This window comes from Channa argus, chromosome 15 (genome assembly GCF_033026475.1).
Source record: "Channa argus isolate prfri chromosome 15, Channa argus male v1.0, whole genome shotgun sequence".
In the NCBI taxonomy this organism is placed as follows: Eukaryota; Metazoa; Chordata; class Actinopteri; order Anabantiformes; family Channidae; genus Channa; species Channa argus.
In genome coordinates, this window is record NC_090211.1 from 17,647,530 (window position 1) to 17,666,176 (window position 18,647).

The window sequence follows — 18,647 nt, forward strand, 5'->3', positions numbered from 1 at the left end:
GAAATTTGGTTGGGGATTAGGGAAACGTGGTTTCCCCAGGTAGATTTCTGTCGGAGAACGCCGATTATTGTTCCATGTATATGCATAACCAAGTTTCTAATCGGCTTTCTCCAACTGCGCATGTTTATAACCAAAGGCTGCACACAGCTTAGTGAAAGAATGAATGAAAGTAGAGATTTTTAATGGGGCAATGCCGCCTCATTTTAAAAACAAAGTCCCCATAAGGTCCATCAGAAATATTAATGTACACAAAGCGTCTCGAAGAAGTCTAAATCAGTCCCTTTCCCCCATGTGTCTTTCCCTTCTCTCCCCTCTGCTGTGACATAAACACATGCACACACACAAACCCGCACACAGAGAGCTCGGCTTGCAGGGGTCGCCACAGAAAGTGTTCCGCACGTTGGCATAAGTTATTATGCCGGATGCTCTTCCTGACGCAACCCTCCCATTTTTTTTTTAATCTAGGCTCGGCACCAAGGTGGATGGGCGGGGCTACACCTGGTGAGGTGGGATTCGAACACAGAGCCTTCTGCATCCCAACCCAATGCCCTACCACTTGGGGCCCCCTACTCAGACAATCAACATTGCCAGTAAGTCAGATGTGGAGAAGAAATCAGATTACTCTTCTGCTGCATGTACACCCGGATTTCCTGTAACCAGGTTCTTTAAGTGCATGTAAACACAGTTCCCAATTACCCAAGAAAGCTGATTTCCCCGAGTACCCCGGTTTATTAAAAGTTAACTCAGGACTTTTTATTCGGCTTTTTATTCTGTCCCTCTGGTGTCTGAACATAGCTTTATCCTGTACTATCGTTTTCTTCAACTAATGCTGTTGAAGATGACTAATTATTCCCATTTTTTCCCCCATTTCCCGAGTTTAAGGAAAAAGTATGTGAGTCAGCTATTTAGAAAAGGAGCGTGAAGAAGTGAGACCTTGTAACCTTCTTTTCTTAAGGGGAAAATAATGTGTATGAGGTTAGACTAGATTAAGGTTACACAACAGGCTTAAAGCTCGTAGCGATGCCCTTGGACATCACAGCAAGTAAAAACCTCTTATCCTAGATAAGAAAAGTAGTAAGGAGACAAAGACAGGAAGCAACTGGGAAGAAAGGAGGAAAAGAAAATAGAAGAAAGTCAACAAAGATGCTAATCATCAGAAGGCAAAGGGATAGAACTGGCCTCAGTGAAGGGGACAGCAAGTATGTGACAGCAAGTAGAAAAGATCGTGTGTCTCCTGACCTTTTCTCAGTAGATGTTAGCAAATGTGTTCGTTCACCGTGCCTGCTGTAGCAGTACATATGTCTATTTATAAATGTTTAGTTCAAATAGCAACCACTCTGTTCACTAGCCAACATGATAAGAGAACAAACAAATCCATGTGTGCATGATGAGCAAGTGTGCAGATACAAACATGCGTTTTAAGTTTGGAGCATGTGTTATAAATGTTGCTGATAAACTTTATTGCCAACTTTAGTACAAAAATCTTATTGCAGTAAGTCTAACCCTCCAACGAAGTAAAAAAAATAATAATCTGGTCGATCATTCGGACACACATTACTACGAGGACTATAAAAGCCCATTTATTGAACAGACAAAACTCCACCTCTGTTAACACACACCTCACTAGCTAAACTGAGACATCTGCCAGAAGCTGCGTGACTGCTCCTCTGGAACTAATCAAACACCAGACAGGACAATGATATCATCATGATAAAACTCCCCAGAAAGTGGCTTAAAAGAAGCAACATCATTCACAAGATAAGGAAGGGGAAAAAAATGCAGCAGAGTAAAAATGTAGAGCGTCCAGTATGGAATTGATTTCTATCAGGAAAACCCTGAATCGTGATCAGAATCCTGATAGAACCCCCTCTATCAGGAACAGTGCTAAACGGGCAAGCCCCTTCCAGCAATCTCAGTTTGTTTGCTTCCATAAATACTTGACTGAACTTTCCTACATGGATGGACTTCAGTCAGCCCCAGAGCGTCTGATTCACAGTGGCCAAGCAAGGAAAAACATTTAACCTTATACAGTAACATAAAGATATTTACAAGTACTGGTCTTAACATAGTCTTTTTTTATGTGCATCTAGCATCTCCAGGATCTCAAAAGGGAGGAATTTCAGTTCTTTTTTATTCAACTGAGTATTTAAAATAACACAGCAAAGGCCACAGCAAACAACATAGCCACTATTTCTCTCCACATAAAAAAAAAAGACACTATATGACTGACAAGATTGAAGGCACGTGTCCTGCCAAATAAAAGAACAGTTTAAAATGTCACAATAATACAACTATTTATGATCTTTAACAAGTCTGCCAGGGCTGTATCATTTGTTTGTAGTATTTTGAATATTTTGTGAAGAATTTTTGTTGCGTCACTTTTAAGCTATTTTAGGTTGTACATTTTGCCTTTATATGGAAGGATACAAACAGTTTCCCCCATGGCTGTACGACAGTAACGTGCAAGCCCTTAGGTTTTGGTTTCATTTTTAGATAAACCAAGTGGCCCTGGCTTAAACCGAAGTGCATTTTTAATTATTTCCTGATGTTTTATAGGTCTGTGAGTAAGTATCAATGGGCATTTTCATTAGTCTATTTCATTTCATCACTAATTTAGTGTTTTGAAGATAGTTTAATTTAGAAGGTTTGTTCATTTGTTTGGAGCGATTACAACACATTGCTCATTTTTATTAAGTGCAACAGGGAAACGCTAAACATCGCTCAAACTCAGAGTGTACAAGCATGTTCACGAATGCTGCTCAGTACATTTCGTTCCCTTTTACCCTGCTTCCATCTGAGAACGGCTTTCATGGGGCCCCTGGAGTTGGCAGGAGCTCGACTGCTGCTATCATCTTACAGAAAGAGAGGGGTGAAGAGAGACAGAATAAAAGTAAGGAAAAGAACCCGGGGGGGGGGGGGGGGGGGGGGGCTAATAACAGACGACATTAAGGTAAAAAAAGAAAAAAAGAGAGAAGTGGAATGTGAAAATGGAAGGAGAAGGCAGAGGTAACAAAACGTGCCACTGAATTTAATTTGAGAGGAATCCAGCTGCAGCTTCTAACATGTATAAAAAGGTTAACTCACTGAAGTCAGCAGCATAAACACAGTACAGTCTATTCTCCGTTTAAGAGACAGATCAGTAAGAGTTTAAAAGAGACAAAATAGCCAACATGCTGAATCAAGAGAGGGTTTTAGAATTGTTTTCTAGCCATTATATAAACTAGTCTGGATAGTAGGAGTAAAACCGAGGTGGTTCTAAACAAAATCACAAAGCCTATAAAAACGCAGGTACATTTCTCTCACTTGAGGCTTTTTCCAGTGTTTAGCACCTACAAAACTAATTTTTAATGCCACTTAACAGCAGTTAAGCTGGTATAAATTCAAAATTTAGTACACAAATGTGTGCTGTAAGGGATGAAACTAAGATGTTAACGAACACTTAGTCATTTTTAGCAGATGCTTTTTATCCAAAGCAAGTTTAAACTGATTTAAAGGTTAGAGCCTTTCCTAAACCTATTAGGGTTCTCCTAAGATCAACCTTTCTTTTAGCATTTCCTGTCCAATTTTATTTTAACAATGCAGTATACGTTTTTCTTACGCTCACATTGTAAAGGTTAATAAATGGAGAAAATGCACTGGAAGCTTCAAATGGTTTAACTTGTCTAAAAATTTCTGTATGAAGTGACTCAACTGTCGAGATCCAAAGGCAATTCGTGTTTCTGCTGTTGCTATGCAACTGCAAAATTTAAAACATGGTGCTTGGTTTCTAAAAGCTGACATTTAAAAACAAAATGATATGCATGACATTATAAATACATCAGGCACTGAGCAAAGACCTTACTAAACTTGAAAAAAAAAAAAAAAGGCCTTTAACAATGAACTTTCTAAAAAAAAAAAAAACAACAACAGAAAAGCATATACTTTATTAACAATCCCTGCTAATTGTTCACACAAAGTTGTTTTAAACAAGTTTAATAGTTCCGACTGACAATGTCACAATGGAGGGAGACCTACAGTAACAACTGCTTTACCTTAAGTTAGCTTTGTTTTACAAAACTACTTTAATTTGCAATTTAGGTTCTATTGTCCATGTCGTCCTCACCTTTCTATCCAGGCCCTCTTTTGTTCTTTTTCTCTACATGCAAATTTTAACGATGTTATAAAGAGAAACAGTTCTCGGTTGACAATTAATTTGTTTTGACCAAAGAACAGGCAAGAATTTCCTTTCTCATAGAATTTGCTGGTATGTTTATCTTTAAGTTCCAGTTGTTTAGGAAGAGTCGTTGATAATTTACCAAAATTATCTTTTATTATTAAACTTGTGTTATTAAATTGTTTTCTAAATTATTTATACTGTCCACCATTACCATACAGATGCTTAAACTAACACTCTTCTTTACTCATGTTACTCACATTAAAGTGTCAATAGGTGTGTGCCCCATCCAGACCGTCAAAGACTAAAATTCTGTGACAATTGCTCAAAATAGTCTTCATGTTTAAACTGTGCAGTCCATGAAAGTCTTGGCTAGTCTTTAGGTGTGCCACCAGCTTAAGGAAGACTGTGCAGGACTCAGGAGTCTTACGTTTCAGATTTTTCTGATGCACCTTCGCACATGTAGATGCTGGGATTTTGTCGGTTATAAACTTTTTACACCCCAAGCAGAGCATTATTACTGTGCTTGGGGTTTGTTGTAGTGCAAAGAATGGTGCGTTTGTGTGTCTCTTCATCTTAAAACACTTAGTATCCCCCGATTTTCAACAAGCATCTGTTTCTGTCACTTGCTATGCTGTTGTTTACGGTTATCATTAGATCCCACAGCTCAAGTGGGCAGTGTTACACATATAAAAAGCATCTTGGCTAATAAATACAACATGATATGGATTTACTTAGAGTTAGTTCTGGTATGCAGGGGCACATGCAAACATTGCAAGTGCAATTACTTTGTCACACTTTGCTTTTACACTATAGAAAACCAATGCTTGGTGGAAAAGTTGACTTTCTTCATAAATGAACACATCTCCTCTTCTTCTGAAGCTACCTCTATAGCATCTTGTTTGGAAATATGCTTTAGTTTTAACGGTTTTAACACAGGCAAACCGTCAAATATTCCTCACGTTTGCACTATACTGTATATGCTTGAATCTCTTTAAGGACAATAATAAAGATTTAGAAATCATATCTTTACCACTAAACTGTTAAATTGAATCTTTTGAACCTTTTAAAATCTATTATGTAGAGTCAAAGTCAACAGAAAATAGGTGCCCTTGTTAGGGAAGACACTGTTGCTATGACAACATTCCTAAATGCTCAAAATTCCTATGGGCTTGTCTGAGCAGGATGGCATCAGTGCAAGGAGCATATGTCAGTGTTTCTCAAACAGGCAAAACAGCTCAGTTTTTATCTATAGAGTCAGGGGAATCCTCAGGAGTAAAAGCAAGCAGTTTCGACTTAGTAAATTTAGTGTGAGATCAACATGAAGGACTAAAGAAAATGAGAAAGTATTACAAAAAAGGTGCATTTTACAGGAGTGACTCTTCTGCACATGTCTGCAGTCTTTCCAAAAGAGTACGCATTACATGAGATTACATGTGCACTAAGTGTGTGCGGGAACAGATAAGCAAATTGTCAAGACCATCACATAAACATTGGGAGGGGTTTGGGAGCTATTTGCACACACCAAAGTCAAACTAAGGAAAAGGCGCACAAGCTTCAGGTTTTGCTTATGATTTATACTGAGCCAGTCATCCATTTAACTTGTCCACCCACACCCATGCAGGTATTGGTTGCCACCAGGCGAGTTCAGTACATTTTATCTAATCTACAAATAGTTTAAATTAGTAGAGAGTACAGTTTGTTTTTCCCCCTTCAAGTTGCCAGTTTGAGCACAAGAGCTATTGGACCTTTAAGTCTTGTAGTTGCTGAGCATGCTTTGCCATTTTAGACTGCGCCAATTTCCTCCATGTGATGCCAGATTCAATTCTCTCTACTAAACAGCAGCACTGAGGCTTGTGAAACTATTTTGAGCTCACACGACCCATCTACTCCACCAGCCAATGTTTACTATTAACATGCTATTATTTTATTATGACTTAATGTCTACATATTCAATTTTCTTTTCTATTGCTGCATGTGTCTATTTCAGTATCAAAACATTTTTATTTATTTTTTTTACTATTTTTAGTTTAAGTTTTCTGTCAGTTTATTTTAACAGTTTGGTGCATACAAGGTCAGAAAATAATATATGACAAGTTATTTTAAAAAAATTCTTGCTGATGAAAGAAAAAAGAAGAATTTCAGTAAAAGAAATTATTTGAGGGATTTCTGCTTAAAAAGGGTTTTAATTAATCAGCCAAAAAATGCTAATTAGCTTAGTACCTTGGCACAGCATCTTGTTCTCTATAGATACTGAGACTTTCAAAAAAATAAGTGGTTGTTCCAGTTCATTGTCTAGTACTGCTGATAAACTGTCAAAACAGAGGCAGGTCTTAAAAACAATAATATAGTAAGAAACAACAAGACAGTGGCGAAGAGAAGTGAAAAAGTGAGAGACAGCGAGAACAATTGAAACTTAAGGCACACTCAAGGTCAGAGATAGATGCTATCAGACTCCCAGCCTCTGTTAGGAGTGACAGTTTCAGCTGTAACAGTAGTAGGCTTGTACTAACAGGACTCAATGGAAACTTTAACAGCAACACAGAGAACACCGCTATGTCACATGGCAAAGTTACACCACCAGTGCTGTCACCGGAGCAAAGCAAACTGCATATTGGGACAGAATATTTCCAAAAACATTTCTGTGAAAACTTTCAGGAGTGGTGATTTTTAATGTTTGTGGAGTCGAACCAGTCCAACATGCTCTGCTGTTTTATACTGAGCCAGCTCTTATTGTGTGTTGCCAAATTCATGTCTATACACTAAACTCCAGCACTGGGGCGCGCTAAACTATTTTAACATTACTACAAAAAGGTAACAGTCTTCTGATGTGCAATAAGAATCCTAGGCTTGCTCACGTTAAGGAACTGCATCAGCAGCTTGTCAAGAGGCCAAATGAACACTATGAGAAAGCACCTAGGACCTTGCCGTTTTAGTGGAAGGTGATCGGAGGTTGGTGTCTTAAAAGCAGTAAATGCAGACAACTCACAAACCAAATCTTGACCTAGGAAAGCTACTTTAAAATGTGCAAAATCTATACATATGATTTGACTAAGTGATAACCAATATCGTTTTTAATTAACATGTTTGTGAGAAATATTTTTACAGTTATAAAAAAAAAAGAAAAAAAAAAAAGAAAACTGAACTTCTTCGTTTGGTACCAGAACACAAACACAACAATTGCACAACACTGGACAGAAGCCACGACCCCTTCTCTCACCTTTTGTCCAGTCCTGTATCTTTTTATCCTCCTTCCTCTTCACACTCTCCGTCTCTCTCCCTCTTCCATCCACTGTTCTTCCCTCTATGGGTGTGTTCCTTGTGAAGTACAGGAAGGGATAATATTATTTTTACTGTTTTGCTTCTTTTCAATTTGTCATTTGACAATAATTTGTGTCAGTATTTTTTTTTTTTTTTTTATTGAGTAAACCAGAGCATTATCAAGAGCTAATCTGATAATTTAACCTCTGAGCAAACATGGAGTAAAAGTTAAATCTGGAAGTCTAAGATAAGGGAGCAGACCGGCATTCAAACAAAAGATGAATACTTTCAACAAAAAATTATTATGACAGATTTATTATTCCAACAATACCCAGTAATACCTTTCATGTTTTGCAAACATATGCACGGAAATCCACCAACAACCGCAACTAAATACACATTCTTTGCACAAGCGAATTGCATCATTTACTCATGAGGACATGATCGTGGTTGCGAGTATAAAAATAAGCAGAGGAAAAAAATGTGTGCACAAATGTAAATTATTAGTTTTATACCACAGTGACCAGAATATCTTTGGGATTTAGATTGTTTAATGTTACAACAATTTCACAACTGCCAGCCATTATGGGTCTGATTGTTTTCTTGGCTCACACGAGATAAAGAAAAAAGTTCTTTCTTAGTACCCTATTAGTTTGCAATTAAACTCCGGCTTGTCCCTCAGCAACTGTTAAGTTTAGCTGCACTGGTCCCCGTGGGTGTGCCATTTAACCTGCAGGAGAAAGCTGCAGGCTGTGCTTTAATCCAGTAATGGGATTACGGCACAGCACTTACCTTGGCTATATACAGACATGACACAAAGTGTAGCTCAAACAACTTAGTAACCATGGTTGTCATTTTAAACATGTAAATCACCTGGAATTATTTTACTTAGCATTTTACAGCCGGCCATGGAAATATTTTTCGGAATTTTCCGACAGTACCTCACAAAGGCAACATGTTAACAGAAGTCTATATTAACATGCAAAACAATGTTTTAAATTCATGCGAAAGACACAGTCGGTTTAACAAAATACTATTCTATTTTATTTACTAAAAACAGCCACTGCAGACATTATAATAGCTAAAATAAAATGGCTATTAAGATGAGAGTTATAACCTAACCACGTCATAACTGAAAATCAGCCACTTACAAATCACATTTAAGAGTAAAACTGATTATTCATTTAGACACACACAACCATTGTGTACAGTTATCCATCTTAAAAACATAACTGAGCTGTGATGAGCCTCCTGTTTATCTTTAGGACATTTTTCATGACAGAGAATAGCCTTGCAAAAATGTATTGCACGCTGAACTAAGAGTTTTCAGTGATCAGTAAAAAAAAAAAAAAAAACTGTTACCAAGGCTTGAAAACCTCATACAAAAACATGCAATGCCGTTTGACATTGCAGTAAGAGAAACGTTTTGTGGTTCCTGTACAAACTTTCTGGTCAACATATTCAAATTTAAATCAAACTAGCCATTTGCCTTAATCTATTATTGCGAACTATAAATGCACAGTTACGTCCTTTTTCTGACACCACTTCCAGACTCACAACCCCTCTCTTCCCACCCCCCAGCCCCCCCTTTCTCCTGGCTCCAGTACTTCCCAACCATCAAGTGTTTAAGCAGATGGCTCCAGGATCAACAACATCAACAACAGCAGAACATGGTGGGGGCCCTCCTGCAGTGCACACATACACATCACAAATAGCATCTGTTTATGAATGGACCAACAATTGTCCATCCCCCAACAGCTACAGCTGACGGAGGGAACCACTGAATCACAAAGCAGAATCAGGGATAAAAATGACCATGGTGAAAAAAAAATGGTTTTATGGTTTGTTAGTGCCAGATAATTGCTATAAATATGTTCAATTAAAGACTACAAAGCAATGGGAACCATCTTGACCACAAAATGGTGTCTGCATGTTGCTTTTTATCTCTATTATTGCAGAAATAGGTAAGTTTTTATTTGATCACAGAGCATGTGCACATATCAAGAAGAGTAGGACTTATCCAGGACTGCTGACAGTCAAAACACATCCCTACTGGGCACACACTTCACCTTTAACCTTTTAAGGTCATTGCTGAAAGTGAGGTATGTGTCTGTGTCTATGTCTGGACAAGGGTTAGGGTTTAAGAGGGTGGATTTGCCTGAAGTGTGCCTTCCCTGATTGACAAGTGGCAGCTCACTCACATTAGAGCTACAAACAATGAAGATTCTTAATGTGTTTTTTTTTTTTAAATGTCGTGAGAAATGCATTTAGAATTTTTGGTTCATTTTGAATATTTTTATAGTATTATAGTATATTTGTGGTTTTAGGTACACCCTAAACCTGATTATAACTACTTTTTGCCTAAACTAGACCACCTAAAAAGGTGATGAGTACAGGTACTGACCATGTGCTTTTGGTCTATGTTCTTTAATGGGTCTGTTAATGTAAAACAATAACAAATTAGGCCAATAGACATGATAACCATCTCTCCACATTTGCTTGAAAAGACCTGCCAATGTCAGTGTAAAATACATGTCAGACTGCTGAAGACAAATTGCTTTCCGAAAATATCTTACCTCTAAATATGGCCTTTGTTGTATTTAAAGAGGATAAAACTACAATAAGAACAGTTGACTGCACACTTGAGGCCTTGGTTTTTCCATCTTTAGACAAAAGGGAGGAGTGGGTGGTAAATTAAAAGGTGCAAACAGAAATATGCAAGATACTTTTGGGACGTTGACATTTTCTGATAAACTCATCAAACTACAACGCATTCTGGTTTAAATGTAAAACAAAAAAAAATGCTGTTTATGCTATCTCTATATTCAATATATCACCCCAAACTTAAGCTTAAAGCTATTTCTAGTGAGATTTACCATATACCACAGGCTATCGCTGTATCCTATTGCCTTTTCTTTGAGACCTTTTTAGCCTGCTGTCAAACAAAGCTGTAAAACTTTAAAAATAAAGACACTAGTTGGGTTTTTGAATAGGTACAGAGCAGAGATCAGACTTTAAGCTATTGGCTTCTAAGACCCTGTAGGATTGCTTTTCACTCCCGGTAGTGAGTCATGCAGTGAAGGCATCAAGGATTGGTAAAATTTATAGAAGACAGAGTATTGATTGCATTTGCAGCCTTGTGGATGTAGCCGTTTTCACAGACACGCACCCAAACATGAACCTAAAACAAGTGCATCCAAAAATATGCCCTCACAAGGGTTTGGTCTGTCACTGGAAAAACAAAAGCCAGAGGGTAGTCGCATGGCTAATTTGCATGTACAACACCACATTATTTGCATCAATTTGCTTTAGCATGTTCTGAAAGAAACTGAACACTTGACACTTCATTCAGGGAAACCATCACTCAATAAATGACATCTATCACAAACTACTCATCACAAACAGCCCACTAGCAAAAGCTTTGTGAGGATGATATTGCAAGATGTGACATTTCCAGCCTAGTTGCATTAAATCTGTGAATTCAACTGTGTAGTTAAACTCAGATAGGTTCATTTCAGGTCATGGTAACTTAAAAAAAGGCAATATGATATTTGTGGCTGAAAAAAGCCATTAAATTTTGCTGCTGGCAGGGGAGGTTGAGGCTAGTTATCAAAATATTTTGTACAGCAAAGGTTTTTTTGCAGGTTTTAGAAATGCACATGTAGGTAAAACAAAATAAAATAAGTAAACTTTAAAAAGGCAGATCCTGTTAACATATCAAAGAATAAGTAGATTGTTTGTGGTACGGAAATTGGGATATAAGCTGTAAGTTTATATGGCAAACATTGATTAGAAAAGGTGCAAAAACTGCAAACACCCAGTCTGATTAAATACTTATTTAATAAAATGCATTGACATGCCTGACATTCTGATTTAATAACAGCATTTTACCTAATCTGACTTCCCACCCCCCAGGAGCTACTTGATCCAAATACTCCAAGTCGTGGTTTAAAATTATTACATAGTACATTACAGGTACATACTTAAATCTTTTATACAATTGGTTGAACACACTGACGCCAATTTCTGAAATTGACATGACAGGGTATGCCACAGCCAAGACTAGGGATTTCCCAAACCATTTTTTTGGATCCAATATTTGATAACTTTAGTATCAGGTATCGGCAGTTAACGATTCCAATTCAATACGTACATTCAGTTACAGTAAAAGATTAAATGTGTCTGATACCTCACACACTGTATATTTCAGAATTTAATTACAATACTGAAGGTCCAAAAATATTAGATTAAAAAAAAGGTTCAAAATGTAGTTAACCAACCTTAACAAGTACAATCGGAACTTGAAACTAATGGTATGATACAATAAGACTTTGTCCATTTATACAAGCGTTACAAAACCTTCCCTCAATGTCTTTCAAACTAAAAGACACTGGCTACTTAGACATTTTAATCAACTAGTTGCAAACATTACCCCTCTGCCCAAAGTTCCACTAGTCTCTTGTAAATCAATAGGTTCTCCCTGAAGAATGCAAATCATAAACAAGTCAAATAAACAGTCTATATTTAAACACTTTCATGTAAAATACATGTGCTGCATCTGCACAGGTCAATGGCATCACATTAAAAAACTTATACCAACACAGTAGTAAATTTCCAGTAAAACAAAGATGCTATGGCTTCAAGACTTAACACCCTTGTGAAAACCTACGATGTTCTTAAACAAAAAGAACATGTTTAAAGAAAAACAGATGACGACTGAAGACAGAGAACCAAAAGTGAAAGTGGAGCAAGGAAGCACATTTTTCTACAAAGTCTAAGAAAATATTACCAGTCAAAATTAATTACACATTATTTCTCATTGAAAACAGAACTGACTCATGGGAAATAAACTGAATCTGAGAGCGTCTGTGAAAAAGCTGAATGGTGTTTCTGTGTTTAGAAACGGAGTCAAATTTTTTCCCCTTAAAGACCAAAGTAAAACCACATTCCAAATCCAAAATGACCTTAAAAAAAAATACTGCACTGTTGGCAGTGTTATTTATGGAACAAAACTGGACCGTTTCCATACAACTAAAGTTTGAAAAAAAATTGCAGCTATTCAATGCACACATTTCATAATTAAGTGAATTTAAACTAGGTGAAACACAGTTCCATGTTGAATGTGTAGCTTTTTAAACAATAAACAAAACATAATTCCCCAGAAATATTTAATGAGTCTGGGAGAGTTGCAAGCAATTAACTGCAAATGTGTCATGTTAAATGAAATATAATTCATGTGATTTTACATCTAAGGCTATTAATAAAGGATCAACTATTTTTTTTTTTTTTTTAGTTCAACAGCAGTCGCTCCCACATACACACAACTGGAAAATATGTTCTGGTGCTAGGAAAATGTGAAACATCATCCGTCTTTAGCAACAAACTCCAAACAAACCAGCATAACAGAATACGTTTACAAAGCAGTTAGGCAAACAATATTTGCAAAAGGTGAAATTAAAAATTTGAGCAAAAATAGGATTCAACTGACATTAAAAAGAAGGATGCTGTTAGGTTTTACATCTCATGTTTAAACAACATCCTCTAACACTGACAAAAACAGACACTTTTGGAAAGGAGATGTGAAGACCAGTGAGTAAATGCTCTGGCGGTTCCCATTTACTGTAGATTTTTTTAACAAGCATTTCAAGAAACTGAGCACAACATCAAGACCCATATACACATCTAGGATCTACAAGCAGATTAACTGCTGCCTTTTGAGTGATGGACTAGTTATGGTGGTTCCATTGTGTGTGTGTGCATGTAGACCAACTGTATGGGCACAATGAGCTGCACAAACACCTCTCTGCACACAAAACATCAGGACTCTGGCTTCTCATTTAGCAATTTTAAAACAGCAAAGCTTACTCAGCACAATGGGACCTAGACTAACCCAGACCCTCCAATTCAATTCAAACGGAACTGCATGTGCTTGCATAAGCAGCAGCTGCCCATCCCGTGTCTCCCTGATCCCCACCCCACCCCCCCTACCCACACTCACACACACTAGTAGCCCACCCCACAGAGACACACAGGTCCTGCTACCATCTAAAGAGATGTGGCTAGAAAGTAAATACTCACATGTACACGTGTTTACGTTTGCACACTCACCTGTTAAGATGCTTCAGTTTCTTTGGTGGCAACAGCTTCCAATTCCGAATCTCTGGGGAAACAAAATGAAAAATCATATGCATCTTATAAAAACAAAGGTGAGAGGCCTACACAGAGTAGTAATTAAAAATCATAATTGCTGAAGTTGCACAGGTAAAAGACAGGCACCTCACCCACATAATCAACACAGACTGCAAACAAACTGTGAGAAATCATCCGTAATTGGTGTATGAAAGTATTTCATCTAGCCGATGTGGAAATGCAGGTTGAACCGCATAACAGGGCCACATAAGCACAAATGCTCCAAGATGAACAGAGAATGACGGACCATGATACAAAGACGGTGACCGTGTGTGCAGGTCAGAGTTACGGCTCTGGTCCTGATCGGCCATTATCTCAGCTGTTGCCTGACTTTCAGCTTAACCAACATGGCTTCTCTCGAGCCTGGTATTTTTCCAGTGCAGGCAAGACTGAGAAATTGCCTTTTGAGGGCACCCAATTACAGACGCTGCAAGGACAATATTATGTAGCTTAGCAAGGTTTGCAGACTCGTCGGCTGAGTGCAAAAAGTTGGTGAATGCGACTGCAAAACCAGGATAGCGAGGTCAGAACTAGCCAGAGGTTCCGTAGTTCTGCCAACAGGGGGAGGTACACTCTCTCACGGACATACAATTCCGGAGGTTAACAATTCCACAAACAAAAATCACATTTGAAATTACGTTTCATCACAAAAATGTGCACATTTGAGGACATCCAGACAACTACATCCCCTGTGCAGGACACCAAAAAACCGAGCGATCAGCCGGACCCGCAAACGAGCAACCTGCGTCGTAAAATTAGCATGGGTGCTAATGCTAGCTGAAAGCTAACACTGCGAAGCGACGAACTTACCCAGATTAATTAAATTATAACAATTATGCCAATTCGTTAAATGCCTGGCTCCCGCAAACAACTGTTTAATACCATATGAATAATAAACGCGAATATCCATTTCAAAGAACTGTACGCTCACCTTGCGAGTTATTAATGTTAACCAGCTTTCGTAAGTTACTGGTTAGCGTTAGCAAACAGCAAAGTTAAGCTACCTACAACAATTACAGATTTCGCCCGTCCAACCTGTACTCACCGGCTAGCAGAATCCCCTGGTTAGTCAGTCTATGCGTCTGTCCCTCAAATTTGCAAACTGCATTGCAACCGAGCCGCATTGCCAAGTGCTAGCTCAATAAAAGGGATGCTAGTTAGCCATCTATCCCAGTTGTAGCTAACGTTAACTAAACAACAGCGGCTGCTCAAGTTATCTACACCAGTGCCCAGTCACACGGCTCCGGGCTCTCTGTGTACATTAGCTCGACAAAAAAAAAAAGAAATGTTATTCTCTAATAAACACCATAAAGCATCCTCACCTCATTGAAGTATAAAGTGCAACAGAGTGGAAAGGAAAGCCGGCTGTAAGGCTAAAAGAATTTCAACGCGTTTGCAGCATCTACGAGGGGAGGCATTCGTTCTGCATGATCGCCATTTTCTTCTCTCGCTGCTTGCTAACCTTCTTTCGCTTGAGCTCTGCTTTCCCCTCCTCTCTCTCTGCATTCACTTCAGCTCTGTGTGTGTGTGTGTGTGTACGTTCCTGGAGGAGGAGGGGGGGGGGGGGGGGGGGGCAGGAAACACATTCACCGCTTCCTCTGAGACAACCCAAACACAACAAAAGGTGGCGAAATAAACGGCAAGTAAAAGCATGTTTACTCTGTTCAAGGTAAGCAGTTATCTATCCGACTTTAAATAAATGAACCCAGGCGAAAAATAAGCCAAGTAAATCATTCGCCCTGCCAGGTTACAGAACTGGTGAATCGTGTCTTATGTCAGTGACAAAAATATATTTCAAGAACATTGAAAAGCATAGAAAACAATAGCCAGCTGGGTTCAATGTAAACAGTAATATCAACAGCCTTCATGAACCAAATGAAACTAGATTCATTATATGAATTTATTTAATTTTTGTTTACACTTCATCAAACTGAATGAAACACATTTCCTTACATCTACTCACTCTCCCCCTTTTTTTTTCCAAAACAGTAAACACAAAACTCAAACTCCCAGCAACATTCACAAGACCTTTTGTGACTTGTCTGGCAAAACCACATCAACTCAAATCTATTTGCTCTTTGCTCAAAACTTAATACGGCTGTCAAATGATGCACGATGTCAGCCAGAGTAGTAACACAGAGCGGTCATTAAACACTACTAAAAAAAAAATAATAAAAATGATGTTCATGCCATAACAGGACAAATGTTTGTTACTTGTGTATTTACTACTTTACTACTTATGAAAGTACCTATGTTGCATTGTATTCAGAGGTGGTTCTAATGTTTTGCTATCCCTGTTTAAAATGAATGACAGGGCCAAAACTTTAGAACCACCTCTTACTATAACGCACTTTCTGATTGCACCACCCTCTAGGACCTAAACATACCTTTCTGAAATTGAGACTAAAACATTATAACCTTATAAAAACTTGGCAGAGATTCTGTATTCGATTCTGTATTGCATTAGAGCAGGTTTATTCAATTAAGATTTAAGGCCCAACTAGAGAACAATTCCTCATGTACATGTCCTCAGCATCGTGTATAAGTTGGATAATAATATAGTTATACATTACAGGTAATTCATATGTATTGAAGTAGCATTGTCGTTGTATCAACATCTGCACTGTGTGAAGTCAACAACTCAAATCAAATGAAGAAAGCTATAATTCATTGACATTTAAACAATATTTCTTTTCTGTAAACCTCTGGACTCTGCAGGGCTAAGTACAATATGAAGTAATAAATAAAAAAATAAATAATAAAAGTAAAAGCAAAGTAAATTTTAAATTCAACCGAGAATTATAAATAGGTATTTTCATACTGATAATATTAATAACAAAAACATGACAAACAATGACAAGTTTTAACATTTCAAGTAAAAATTCGGAGGGTAAATTTTTTCGAGTGTAACTTTGTGTTTTGTTTTGTGGTGGCGATCATATTCCCGCTTTTAACCACTGCCACCGCCTCAGAGCAGATAAGACACCGCTTTCAAGTTTCCTAAACGGGCAGGACGAACATGTACGGCTCACTCCATTCTGCAATAAAAGCCCGGTTTTCTGTGTCAACATTCCCCCGTTTAGCAGAGGCCATGACACACTGCCTTGTAATTTCTTTATGTATTTCTCTCCACTCTCACTGTCACTGCCGCTGGTTTCACTCGTAATGCGGGGTTTCCGCGCCTCCATTCGGTGAAGGCCCGCCCTACTCTGCCTGTGATTGGCTGACACCTTTACTTTGACCAATCTCAAAACTCAATCATTACTCAATGGAAACGACTACTGGCCAATCAGAGACAGGTAGGATGTCCCTGTTGCTGAGTAGCGGTGTAGAAACAAGAGTCGGAAAAAAAGTCATCGGTGGCGTGTGTGTGTGTGTGTGTGTGTGTGTGTGTGTGTGTGTGTGTGTGTGTGTGTGTGTGTGTGTGTGTGTGTGTGTGTGTGTGTAAACTACAATATTATACAGTATTTGTTTTTACAGAATACGTTTACAATTTTCTTAAAACGGTTAAATCAGATCTGAAAACTATGTAACTGGGTGACAAATATTGTAATTTTTGCAAAAAATAATGATTCTTTTGAAACAGGAGTTATGGTAGTTGACCGTTTTTGTTCCAAAAATGTGGTTTAGTGTCTTAGCAAATCATAAAAAGAGTCATCTGTTCTGTGGGGTAGATAACTCAGACCCACACTCGAATGAACCAATACTGTTCGATTGCCCTAAGAAGAAAATAATAAAAAGAAGAAGCTTGGTGCCATGTGCAATAAAGCTAAAAAAGTTCAGTTTTTTTTTTTTATTTCAATTTACAATATGCACTCTAAGTCTAATAACTGGGTATGTGAAAAAGAATAAATAAAAACCACCTCTATCACTAGATAGAATTTTAGACTTTAGACTAAACAGAAAATCATATCATAAACATACCAAAAATATCTAAAATTTGTTTTATTTGGATTTTTTTTATCAAGTTAAACATTCAATTATTGTTGTTCTATTTTGCTTGCCTAAACATAGTCAAATTTCTTGAAACTGATTTCAAGTCATAAATTAGCAATCAGTATTTTTTTTTATTATTATTTTTATTTATTTATTTATTTATTTATTTATTTATTTATTTATTTATCCTTTCGGCTTATCTCGTGAGTTCAGGGTATGAAGGTTTTTAAATTATCCAGGCAGTCCTGATTTAGTCAATGGTCAATAGAATGTAAGCTGTCTTGGAATCTGTCATTTATGTTTTTTAAATTTTTTGGCTCTTGGCTAAATTCAACAGAGATGCTCCTTTATAATATTTAAACAACAAAATGTGTGTCACGTGTTACAGCATTAAAAAACCTACACATAACATTAAAGACACTATAAATTAACTGTATGTTTTCTTGACCTGTGCAAAGTCCAAATATTGTAAGTATACAAAAATGTTAGTTGCAAACTTTACCTCTTATTTCTTTCTATCAGACTAATAGAACTCTTGAGTACAGTTACTTTTAACAAACCTTGTTAGTTAGTTTTTTTTTTATAGGGCCTGCTTTTCTACACAGATATTAATGTCAAGATAAAAACTCACCTTTTGCTGTTTGCAAACTGCAAACAGCAGCATCAATTATTTATTCACTGGGAGGAGGAAAGACAGATAGGATCCCCAGTTAACCCCCCACGTCCACATTAACTTCCTTCACCCATGAATCCCCCGTTTCCTTCTGCAGGTGATACTGACCTCAAGGTTGAAGAGAAATAATTTCATAAATGTCTTACAGTTATGTACCAAGTCTCAGTCATGTGTAATTGTGTTAGTTTGAATTCATCCTGTTAATAAAGTAAGTCTGTAAGTGTCTCATCAAAGCACCATCGCTGCTAACCAGTGTTAACCACAGAAAGCACAAAAACAATACAAGAGGAAATGCTTTCATGTTACTGTTGGGTGTACACGAATTTACAGTGTGTAGAAAAGAAAGTGAAAATATCCATCACACACGTTACAGTCAACCGATTCCATCATGTCTCTACTGTTTTTTATCATCTCATCTTGGCCGTCAGTGCATAG

The 18,647-nt window shown here is 37.6% G+C and overlaps 1 protein-coding gene across 5 annotated transcripts in view; it reads right to left on the reverse strand.

Moving 5' to 3' along the window:
* LOC137099391 (trinucleotide repeat-containing gene 6A protein-like) overlaps positions 1-15,129 on the reverse strand; it is a 36,193-nt gene extending 21,064 nt beyond the window's left edge. For 2 of the 5 annotated variants that reach the window (XM_067476156.1, XM_067476152.1), the window contains exons 1-3: positions 14,926-15,129; positions 13,523-13,574; positions 7,374-7,471 (exon numbers count right to left, since the gene is read on the reverse strand). The gene's annotated coding sequence lies outside the window, so the exon portion shown is untranslated. Of the gene's footprint in view, positions 1-7,373; positions 7,472-13,522; positions 13,575-14,648; positions 14,779-14,925 lie in introns of those variants that run through there. The other 3 variants (XM_067476155.1, XM_067476153.1, XM_067476154.1) reach the window with 3 other exon arrangements.
* Positions 15,130-18,647: the final 3,518 nt, after the last annotated feature.